Source organism: Lontra canadensis, unplaced genomic scaffold (assembly GCF_010015895.1).
Source record: "Lontra canadensis isolate GAN:19392208 unplaced genomic scaffold, GSC_riverotter_1.0 scaffold2, whole genome shotgun sequence".
Lineage (NCBI taxonomy): Eukaryota > Metazoa > Chordata > Mammalia > Carnivora > Mustelidae > Lontra > Lontra canadensis.
The window spans coordinates 28,583,855-28,595,930 of NW_022630996.1; positions in this window are offsets into that span (position 1 = coordinate 28,583,855).

Consider the following 12,076-nt stretch of genomic DNA (forward strand, 5'->3'; position numbering starts at 1 on the left):
TCTGCAAAGAAGACATCCAGATGGCCAACAGACGCATGAAAAAGTGCTCAACACCTCTTGGCATCAGGGAAATATATATCAAAACCACAATGAGATACCACCTCACACCAGTCAGAATGGCTAAAATCAACAAGACAGGAAACGACAGATGCTGGCGAGGATGTAGAGAAAGGGGAACCCTCCTATACTGTTGGTGGGAATGCAAGCTGGTGCAGCCACTCTGGAAAACAGCCTGGAGGTCCTCAAAAAGTTGAAAATAGAGCTACCCTATGACCCAGCAATCATACTACTGGGTATTTACCCTAATGATACAAATGTAGTGATCCGAAGGGGCACGTGCACCCAAATGTTTATAGCAGCCATGTCCACAATAGCCAAACTATGGAAAGAACCTAGATGTCTATCAACAGATGAATGGATAAAGAAGAAGTTGTATATATATATACTTGAATACTATGCATCATCCAAAGAAATGAAATCTTGCCATTTGCAATGACATGGATGGAACTAGAGGGTATTGTGGTGAGTGAAATAAGTCAATCAGAGAAAGACAGTTATCATATGATCTCTCTGATGTGAGGAATTTGAGAGGCATGGCAGGAGGTTGTGGAGGGTAGGGCAGGAAAAAATGAAACAAGATGGGATTGGGAGGGAGACAAACCATAAGAGACTCTTAATCTCACAAAACAAACTGAGGTTTGCTGGGAGGGTGTGGGAGAGGAAGAATAGGGTGGCTGGGTTATGGACATTGGGGAGGGTATGTGCTTTGGTGAGTGCTGTGAAATGTGTAAGCCTGATGATTCACAGACCTGTAACCCTGGGACAAATAATACATTATATATTAATAAGAATAATTAAAAAAATATATATATCCACAAACACACAAAAATGTCCATACAACCCAAATAATCTTCAACAAATCAGGAAAGAATATCCAATGGGAAAAAGTCTCTTCAACAAATGGAGTCAGGAAAATTGAACAGCAACAACCAGAAGAAAGAAGTTGGACACCATACACAAAAATAAATTTTAAATGGATGACAGACCTAAATGTAAAACAGGAAACCATCAAAATCCTAGAGAACACAGACAGAAATCTCTTTGACCTTTACCATACCAACTTCTTATTACACACATCATTGGAAGCAACGGTAATAAAATAAAAATGAACTATTGGGACTTCATCAATCTGTTTAAGGGTTATTATTGAATTTGTGTTTTTGTATTCTTTGGGCAAATACACAGTAGTGAAATTACTGAATCATACAGTAATTCTATTTTGAATTTTTTGAGGAAGCTCCATTCTCTTATTTCCACAGTGGCTGTACCACTTTGCATTCTCACTAATAGTGCACAAAGATTCCTTTTCTCCACATCCTCTACAACACTTCTTTTTTGCGTTTTTGATTTTAGTTATTCTGACAGGCATGAGGTGATATCTCATTGTGGTTTTGATGTGCATTAACCCTGAGAGTGAGAGCTGTTGAGCATCCTTTCACATGTGTTGGCTATCTGAATGTCTTCTTTGGAAAAATGTCTGTTCGTGACTTCTGCCCATTTTTTAATTGGATTGTTTTTCTTGTTTGTTTGTTTTGAGTTGTATAAGTTCTTTATATATTTTAGATACTAACCCTCTTTTGGATATGTCATTGGCAAATACCTTCTCCCATTCAGTAGGTTGCCTTTTAGTTTTGTTGACTGTTTCCTTTGCTGTGCGGAAGCTTTTACTTATTTTTTAAAAAATTATTTATTTATTTATTTGACAGACAGAGATCACAAGTAGGCAGAGAGGCAGGCAGAGAGAGAGAGGAGGAAACAGGCTCCCTGCTGAGTTGAAAGCCCAATGAGGGGCTCGATTCCAGGACCCTGGGATCATGACTGAGCCGAAGGCAGAGGCTTAAACCACTGAGCCACCCAGGCATCCCTGTGTGGAAGCTTTTTATTTTGATGTAGTCCCAATAGTTTATTTTGATTGCTGCAAGAGACATATCCAGAAAAATGTTACAGCCAATGTCACAAAAATTACTGCTGTGTTCTCTAGAATTTTAACGTTTTCAAGTATCGTATTTATGTCTTTAATCCATTCTGAGTTTATTTTTGTGTATGGTGTAAGAAAGTGGTCAAGTTTCATTCTTTTGCATACTGCTGTCCAGTTTTCCTAGTTCCATGTATTGAAGAATGTCTTTTTCACATTCCATATTCTTTTTTTTTTTTTTGTAATAGGATTTTTTATTTAACTGATGATTTTCTTTTAGGGATTTTATTCCATTTTTCCCTTCTTTACTTCAGAATTTCTAAAGCTGCTTAGTACCACCTTAGGAAAAATAAAATAAGGAAACAAAAATATTGTTTCTCAAATTAATGCCATTCATCTACTTGATGACTTTGGTATAACATTAGTAAGACACATTTTGTTTGTTTGTTTGTTTTTTATTAATATATGATGTATTACTTGCTTCAGGGGTCCAGGTCTGTGAATCATCAGTCTTACACAACTCACAGCACTCACCATAGCACATACCTTCCCCAATGTCCATAACCCAGCCACCCTATTCCTCCTACCCCACACCTCTCCAGCAACCCTAAGTTTGTTTTGTGAGATTAAGAGTCTCTTATGGTTTGTCTCCCTCCCTGATCCCATCTTGCTTCATTTTTTCCCTCTCTACCTCCCAGCAGCCTGTTGCGCGGCTTCTCAGGTGTCTTTGTCATCATCTCCATTATCTTACAAAGGTCAGTCAAAGAACATGCCTGATTGGTGAGAGAGACAAATATCACCCAGAAGCATCTGGCTTGCTGCAATTTCTGTAACTGAGTTAGGTATGTTGATATGTTAGGTGTGCATTTTCAAATACACACACACTACCCTTATGACTCTTATCTCTTTTCACCCCCACATACAATATATCTTCCCTTTTACACAAGGAATTGAAAACAGAGGAGGCAAGAAAACAAATGAGGGATTGTGTAACACTAAAATTAAGACCAGGTAGAATGGTTCATTCAGAGTGGGTATGGAAAAGAAAGGTGAGTTTTGAAAAGCATTTTATAATAATTGAGCTGGATGTGAAATTTGGCATGGTGCAGAAACAGTTTTGATAGAGTAAAACACTATACCCATGAATGCTACCTTCAGGAGTTATTGCCCTACCTTCACCTCAACTGAAAACCACTGGGGACCTGGCATATCTTCACTCCTCAGAACCTTCCATCTGGGATCCCCTTCTCTTCCTACTCATCCTTCCTTATCCTCCTTCTATTTACTTTTTTCTAATCTGGAAAGGTCTTTCCATTTTCTTTGCATCACTTTGTGTATTTAACCATCTCTAATTTGATGACACTGAATTTGAATTAATATTGGAGTCAGCAAGTTCAGCAATTCTATTCTTCACCAACATTAATGGTGTCTTTATTTTCATTCCAAATTGTTCCCCTTAGTGTAAAAGTAACATATTTAGTGATTAAAAAATACTATGAATAAGCAAAATTTTATATCCTACATTTTTTTCAATAATTTTTAATGGCTGACTCAGATAATGACAATTTAAAATCTCAGATAGATGATTTAAAATCCTACAGTTGTGATACTATAAAAGCATTTCCAAATTTGGAATATCATACTTATTGATTTATATCTCTCACACTAGAAAATAATAATTATTAGCCTATTTTTTTCCAAAAAAAAAAATAAAAAGCTTTCCCATCCAGGGATAGCCATAATATTATTGGGGCTTGCACAATATTAGAAGGCATTTTGGGGCATCGGGGGAAGATCATGAGGTGCATCAACAGGGTATTTAAGCCAGTGATTTCCAAATGGCTCTCCAAGTCTCCCCCATATGTTATAAGAACATAGCAGTGGGATGGCTGGAAAATAGTTTTTAATACTTCCAGAATTTAAGCAGATATACATTTGCATACATAACTGCAATATGAGCTAAGGAAAGAATTTTTTTTTTTTGCTTTGCTACTATTATTTAAATTATGCAGTTTAGAATTTATTGTCATTTTTATATGAATAATAAAATCTTTTTACTAGAATTGCTTAATTAGTTTGAGGTAGACAAAAATCTTTCAAGTATCATAAAGTCTACCCTGATAAAGTAGCAAAAAATTTCCTGATAATGAAAAGAAATGATTAGGAGTTATTAATTTAGGGAGATTTCTAAAACAAATACTCTACCTTTAAATAAGTTCCTTTGTGGAAACCTAGTTTAGACATTCTCCTGGGCCTCTTGCAGCAAAAAATGAAAATGCATTTAGCCACCTAGTACTGGGGAGATACCATAAAGAATGGTACTCACAAAATGGATGTAAAAAAGAAAAGCAGAAAAAGTTAGCTTGGAATAAAAACAAAATATTAGTTAAGTCCTGGTGGATATGTTCATATTATGATTGAAATTCAAGTGATTTCAGGGCACAGAATGTTAAACCCTTGAAAGAGAAGTGATCAACAAAATAAAAAATAATAAAGTGTAAATGCTATTGTGGAAAGAGCATTTGGCTGGGTTATATTCTGGACTCTGAAGTTAGGGCAACTGGGATTTTAATTCTAGATCTATTGCTTACCAGTAATATGGTTTGGAGAAATTTACTGAGGTATTTTGTTGTAAATTATAAAGTGTGTATATTAATATCTAATTCACAATGTTCTGCTGAATTTTAAGTGTATGCTTGAATATGTTAACTACTTCAAAAAAAGTTGTTATTATTTCCTGGATGACCTTGGGCAAGTCACTTAATGTTCCTCATTTTCTAAACGTAAAACCAGGGCCTTTTTCTAGATGATCTATCTGTAACTGCTGAGACACAATTACAATTACTGCAGTATTTTTGGGGTACTCATGGTTTAAAAATACATAATAAACAAGAACACAATAAAATTTAAATCCAAAATGGACTGAGTTTACACGACTGAAAACTCTCATATCTAAGTAACCTCAGATTTACTTCCTCTTTCCTCACCAACATTGTTTTGTGCTTTGAATCCTGTGATTATCAAGTTTTTTAATAGGTGAGTCATTTGTATCATTTCCTAATTATAAAATGTCAATCTTCCTCCCTTCCTGCCCATCAAAGTGGCTGATGTTTGTGTATATAAGTATACAAAAGTGCACTTTAAAAAAAAAATTGGAACTTTGTAACCTTGGATACAAGAGTTATCAAACAGAGATTGGTAGTTGCTAGGTCAAACTCATCTAGTTCCTAAAGACTGTGATAAAAAAAAAACAAACAAACCCAGTTCGTTAATGTTAGTCCAGCCAGAAAGGGGACTGATACTTCTGCTTTAAAATAAATGAAATAAAAAACAAGTCAATAGTGAGTCAGTGGTGTTATGCCTCTTTAAAACAACCAGCATATATTTTCCTGTTTAGTTTTATGACCTAAAAGTGTTTTTATGGCATTCAGCCAGGAGAGACTCTAACAAGCCATGGACCATGCACAGAGTAGTCATCAATCCTTCTTTTGCTGTCTAAATGCTAGATTCCCAAACCTCTTTAGCAGAATAAAAGATGAAATAGATTGCCAGGTTTAAATTTAATACCTAGGTCCCATGCTGAATAATTGTGGCTGTGCTGGAAACCTTGATAGAGTAGTAATGAGTGTCCCAATCTATAATGTGTAATGTATCAACTAAAATTTTATATTGGATTCTTCCAGCACACTTGGTTCTATGTGGCTGTGAAAGATGAAAGGCATTAGGCACCAAAACCTGAATACTAAAGTCTCAGTAGTCTTCCCCAAACACACACACACACACACACACACACACACACACACACACACGTTTAGAAAAGAATAACAGAAAGACATAATTTTATTGAGAAAAAATGAGCAAGCCTAACTATATAAAATAATTGACAGAAATGTAGACAAGGAGAGCTTGTACACAATCTTCAATATAAAGGAGAAAAGAAGCATTACATAAATAAATAGCATTTTGAAATCTACTGCATAGTACACTTTGAAACCAGTCTCATCTTGAAACTCTTCTGCTTAAAACCCTTCAGTGGTTCTCCAACACCACCAGAAAGTTTAGTTCCTTTAACAAACCATGATTTCCCATTGTATATGGGTGTTAAGTGTGTAGGACTCTTACAATGTACTGAGTAATGTGCTAAGAGCTAGGACTGCAATGGTGAACAGATATACAACCTGTTTTCTTAGATTTTAACCAACTGGGAGTAATAGACATTAATCAAATAGTGACACAAAAAATGTGAAGGTAGTCATTTCTTTAAAAGAGAGATACATGGTGCATTTAACATGCAGCATTTAACAGAGTCTAGAGTTTTCAGACAGAAGAAAGAACAAAGACAAAAGCCCTATATCAGGAAGGAACATGAGACATTTGAAGAATTGCAAAATAGGTATTGGAATAAAGAGAGGTGAAAGGTATAGAAGAGATGGTGGTAGGAGATAAGAGAGCTAGAAAAGGGTCAGGTCTTGAGAAACCTATGGGTCATGTTCTGGTATTTACTTTAACAGCATTGGGAAATCATTTACGTGTTTTAAGCAAGGGATTCTTTTGAGCAGTTTGAATCTTAGAATTGGAGTTGGTAAATATGTCCCTCTGATCCAATCTGACCTACTGCCTGTTCTATAACAAAGTTTTATTGGACACAGCCATATCCATTTTTTATACATTCTCAATGGAAGTGTCTAAGGTACAGTTACAGAGTCAACTAGTTGCAACAGAGACTATGTACCCCACAAAGTTAAAAATATTTACCAACTGCTTGTTAACAGAAAAACCTTGCTAACATTTGTTCTAAAATACTACTATGGCATCCATGTAGAGAAAAACTTAAGGAGGCAAAGTGGATATAGAAGGATCAGTTTAAAGAATTTTGGTTTCAGTGGTACAGGCCAGAAATGATGGCATGAATTAAGTGGTACTTATGTTGGAGATATAGAACCAATGATGGATTTGAAAAAGACTTAGGAAATAAACTGGAGACAAATTAATGATTTATTGAATATGGTACATGAAGCAGAGAAAAGTTTTAAGGATAAATTTTATATTTATGTCTTGTACTGCTAGATAAATGGTAGTGTCATTTACTGGAAGTATACCAGATTTATGAGCAAAATTATAAGTTTAATTTTGGACATGTTTGGTCTGAGCTATCTTTGAAATATCCAAGGAAAGAGAAAGTTCTTAGTTGTGGTTGGAGCTCAGATAAGAAATATGAGGTAGAGATGGAAATCTGTAATCATAGGTGATGAGAATCCATTGGCATAGATGAGCCTGCCTAGAAAAATATCATTACCTAGATACAGAAATATAGTATAAGCCTTGAGGAGCTCCAGTATTTCAAAGCTAGGTACAGTGACATGCCCTACAAAGGAAAATAGGAAGGGAACATGTCTGAAAGATAGAAAGAAAAAGTTTGTTTTCAGAAAAGTCTAGGGAAAATAAAGTTTTAGGAAGGGCAGAGTGGTCAAGAGCAGATGAGAAGTGACCAGACAATTCCATGGATGTATGATAATAGAAATCACTGGTGGCCTAAGAGGCACCTGCTAAATGCGGTAACAGAGGCTGAAGCCAGACTTAAGTAAGATCAAAAGTAGGAAATTGAAAATATGCAGGCAAGGTATATAGGCAATTATTGAAACAGTTTGTGAAGAGGGAAAGACATTACTTGATATATCCATCTACCAAGGCTAACTGGTAAAATTAAATATCCCTTCTGCAAAGATTTCTCTGACACTCCACCTTCATCCTCAAGACTGTATTAAAGGCTTCTTACATAAGTCCCCAGAGTATTAACTCTTACTGTAGCATACATTACACCCTCTTGCCACTGGCAGTCTCTTCTAATTAAATTGTAATCCATTTGAATGGCAGAAATTCATTCTTTTTTGCAATTGTACCCTCAGCACTTGGCTCTAAGTATCTATTGCTTTTAAAAAGAGAATAAAAAATAATGTAACAGACTTCCCAGAATTACATATAGGAGAAATATATGTTTTTGTGCATATGTATATGTATATGTGCACACAAAACACACATATAATGATTTTGAATTAAACCAAGAAGAAATTGCTATATCATAGAGATGCAATTAGTGTAATTTTTTTTGGTCTTTATTAATGAAATTCTTTTTATTGATGCTATGGTATAACTTAAAAATTCTAAAAATAACTGAAATTTAAATACTTAAAACTTAGAATACTCAACAACATGCTAATAGATGGTGGTTATATTTGATTAATTCTATGTACAGTATTTTCGAATGGAACTAGTTACTAGAAATAGAACTACTCATAGATATGCTTTAATAAACTGAAGACTATACCAGTTTTTACCAAATGTGAAAATTAAATTAATATGTGAACACACATTCTTTAGACTTTTTGAGCTGAAGTCAAGGATATTAAATGTCAGTATAAAAACGTATTCCATGAAAATCTAGGAGTAAAAATATAGAAAGCAATATCTTTTAATGAAATCTTCCAGATTGCCAACCAAATACTAATACAGATGGTTTTTTGTTATTTTTGAGAGCAAGGTGTTTTATACCAGGGAATAACATGTTGTTATTTTACTGTAGGAAATACACTTCCTCACATATTAGAGGAATAGAAATCATCTACCTTTCAGCTGTCACTTCAGATCTAAGGCAGCATAATGGGCTCCCAGGCAACTGCTGGAAATACCTCAGAAATAGATTTTCAGAAGTATGTGTCCTGATGCATACACAGTGTTGCTGCTAATATGATTTAGGAGTAAATTAGTACTTTTTTCACCACAGAACAGCACTGGAAAGCTGGAAAACTACAACTTTCCTTGTTACTGATGAACATTCACCATTGCCTTTTTTTTTTTTTTTAGCTTTTAAAACACTTATTTCTAATGAAGGTTTTATATTTTAGAGCAGCTTTAACTTTACAACAAAATCAAGAGAACTTCCTCATAATTAGATGTAGATCATAAATTTTTGGGAGGAATATCTCATATGTGGTTTTGTGTTCTTCCCAGTGTAATTTATCAGGAGGTGCATGATGTTGATTTGCCACAATATTGTTGATTTGAATTTTAACCAGATAGTGTCTACTAGGTGTACATCTTGTAAAGTCGTTATTTTTCTGTTTTGTAATTAATCATTTATTCATGGAAGTTATTTTGACATTATATGAGTTTCTTCATTAAAGTTTCCTCTACTATTCATATCTTTTAATTTTCTAGCTCCATCATTCCTTTCTTGTTCCATAGTATGCTTTCTAATATATGTAGGAGCTTTTATTTCTTATTTATTTGAATCTGTATATATTTATGGATTTCTACTTCATTCATTAAATTATAGTCCATTAGTCTCATTATTTATTTTAATGCACAAGTATCCCATATTTGGGATGCTAAAGCCCCTTCAAACTGTGTTTTGAATTCTTTTGACATATCCCCATCATTCTTTGAATTATTTCCTAGCACAATAAGAGTTTCCAGGTTCATTCTGAAATTTCCTTATCCCTAACCCTGGAATCAGTTATTTCTGCCAAGGTTCCTGATTCCTTCCAGTGAAGAGTAATACTTAAAAACCAAATTCTGGGCATTTACTGTGGTCCTCTTGACGGGTTCATTAAGTATGCACATAACAAATGCTTTTAGATCCCTTTAGTTAGAAAAAACACACACAAACACATACTCAAAGATTCATTCACACATATATAATATCTACTATCTATTTATTTATGTATGTATTTCATACATAATTTCATACATGTATTTATTAATAATTTCATAATTTCATACATGTATTTATTATACCTATTTATTTATGCATGTATTTCAACTGATCTCTCCATTTCCAATCCAACACTACAGCATATGATCTATTCCTCCACATTTTCTTTTGTAACTCAGTGGTTTTACCATTTATATATCCACCAGAATGTTTCAGAGTCTCAATTGCTCTACATCCTTACCAGTATTTGATGTTTTCATTCTTTTTTTTTTAATTTTAGTCATTCCAGTGGTTAAATAGTGGCATCTTACAGGTTTTTAAAAAATATTTTATTTATTTGAGAGAGAGAGAGAATGAGTGGGGGTAGGGGCTGAAGGAGAGGGAGAAGAAAAAGCAGGCTTCCCACTGAGTGGGGAGCCCAAAACAGGGCTCAAACCCAGGACCCTGACATCATTGCCTGAACTGAAGTCAGATGCTTAACCAACTGAGGCACATAGGTACCTCGAGGTTTTTGTTTTTTGTTGTTTTTTTTTAATTTAAATTTTAGGTACATTTTCTGAAATAGAACTCAATGATTCATCATTTACATACGACAACCAGTGATCATAACAAGGCCTCACTTAATACCCTTCTAGCCCATCCCCTACTAATCTCCTTCCATCAACCTTCAGTTTGTTCTCTATCATTAAGAATCTAATGTGGCTTGTTTCCCTCTCTTCTTTTTTCTCTTCCCCATTCTCATATGTTGATCTATTTTTTTTCTTAAATTTCACATATGAGGGAGAGATGATATGGTATTTGTCTTTCTCTGACTGACTTATTTCAGTTAGCATAATACACTAGCTCCATCCATGACATTGCAAATGGCAATATTTCATTCTTTTTGATGGCTGAGTAATATTTGAAACTATCTATCTATCTAATCCATATATCTGTATCTATATATATACAAAAAGTATATATAGATATATAGATATAGATACAGATATACTTTATCTATTCATCAGCTGATGACCCTTTGGGCTCTCTTCATAGTTTGGCTATTGTTGATAATGCTGTTATAAACATTAGGGTACATGTATCCCTTCAAATCTATATTTTTGCATCCTTTGGGTAAATACATAGTAGTGCAACTGAAGGGTTGTAGGGTAGTTCTATTTATACTTGAGGACCCTCTGAACTGTTCTCCAGAGTGGCTGCACCAGTTTGCATTCCACCAACACTGTAAAAGTGTACCCCTTTCTCCACTTCCTCACCAAACACCAGTTGTTTCTTGTGTTATTAATTTTAGCCATCCTGATAGTTGTGAGATGATTTGTATTTCCCTGATGATGAGTGATGTTGAGCCTCTTTTCATGTGGCTTTTAGCCATCTGGATGTTTTCTTCAGAAAATGTCTACTCATGTCTTATGCCCATTTCTTAACTGGGTTATTTGGTTTTGGGGTGATGAGTTTGATAAGTTCTTAACAGATTTTGGATACTAACTTTTTATCAGATATGTCCTTTGCAAATATCTTCTCCATTACGTAGGTTGCCTTTTTGTTTTGTTGATTGCTTCCCTTGCTGTGTAGAAGATTTTTATCTTGCTTAAGTCCCAATACTTCATTTTTGCTTTTGCTTCCCTTATTTGTGGTGATGATTCTAGTAAGAAGTTGTTACAGCTGAGGTCAAAGAGGTTGCTCCCTATGTTCTCCTCCAGAATTTTGATGGTTTCCTGTCTCACATTTAGGTCTTTCATCTATTTTGAATTTATTTTTGTGTATGGTATAAAAAAAAAGTGGCCCGGGTTCATTCTTCTGCATGTTGTTGTCCAGTTTTCCCAACACCATTTGTTGAAGAGACTGTCTTTTTTCCATTGGATATTCTTTCCTGTTTTGTCAAAGATTAGTTGACCATATAGTTGTGCATCCATTTCTGGGTTCTCTATTCTGTTTCATTGATCTGTGAATCTGTTTTTGTTCCAGTTCCATACTGTCTTAATGACTACAGCTTTGTGATACAGCTTGAAATCTGGAATCATGATTCCTCCAGTTTTGTTTTTCTTTTTTGGAACTGCTTTGGCTATGCAGGGTCTTTTGTGGTTCCATACAAATTTTAGGATTGTTCATTCTAGCTCTGTGGAAAATTCTGGTGGCATTTTGATGGGGATTGCATTAAATGTGTAGATTGTTTTGGGTAAAATAGACATTTTAACAATGTTTGTTCTTCCAATCCATGAGCATGGAATACTTTTCCATTTCTTTGTGTCCTTTTCAATTTCTTCCATAAGTGTTCTATAGTTTTCAGAGTATAGATCTTTTACTTCTCTAGTTAGATTTATTCCCAGGTATCTTATTGTTTTTGTTGCAATTGCAAATGAAATCAATTCTTTGATTTCTTTTTTCTGCTG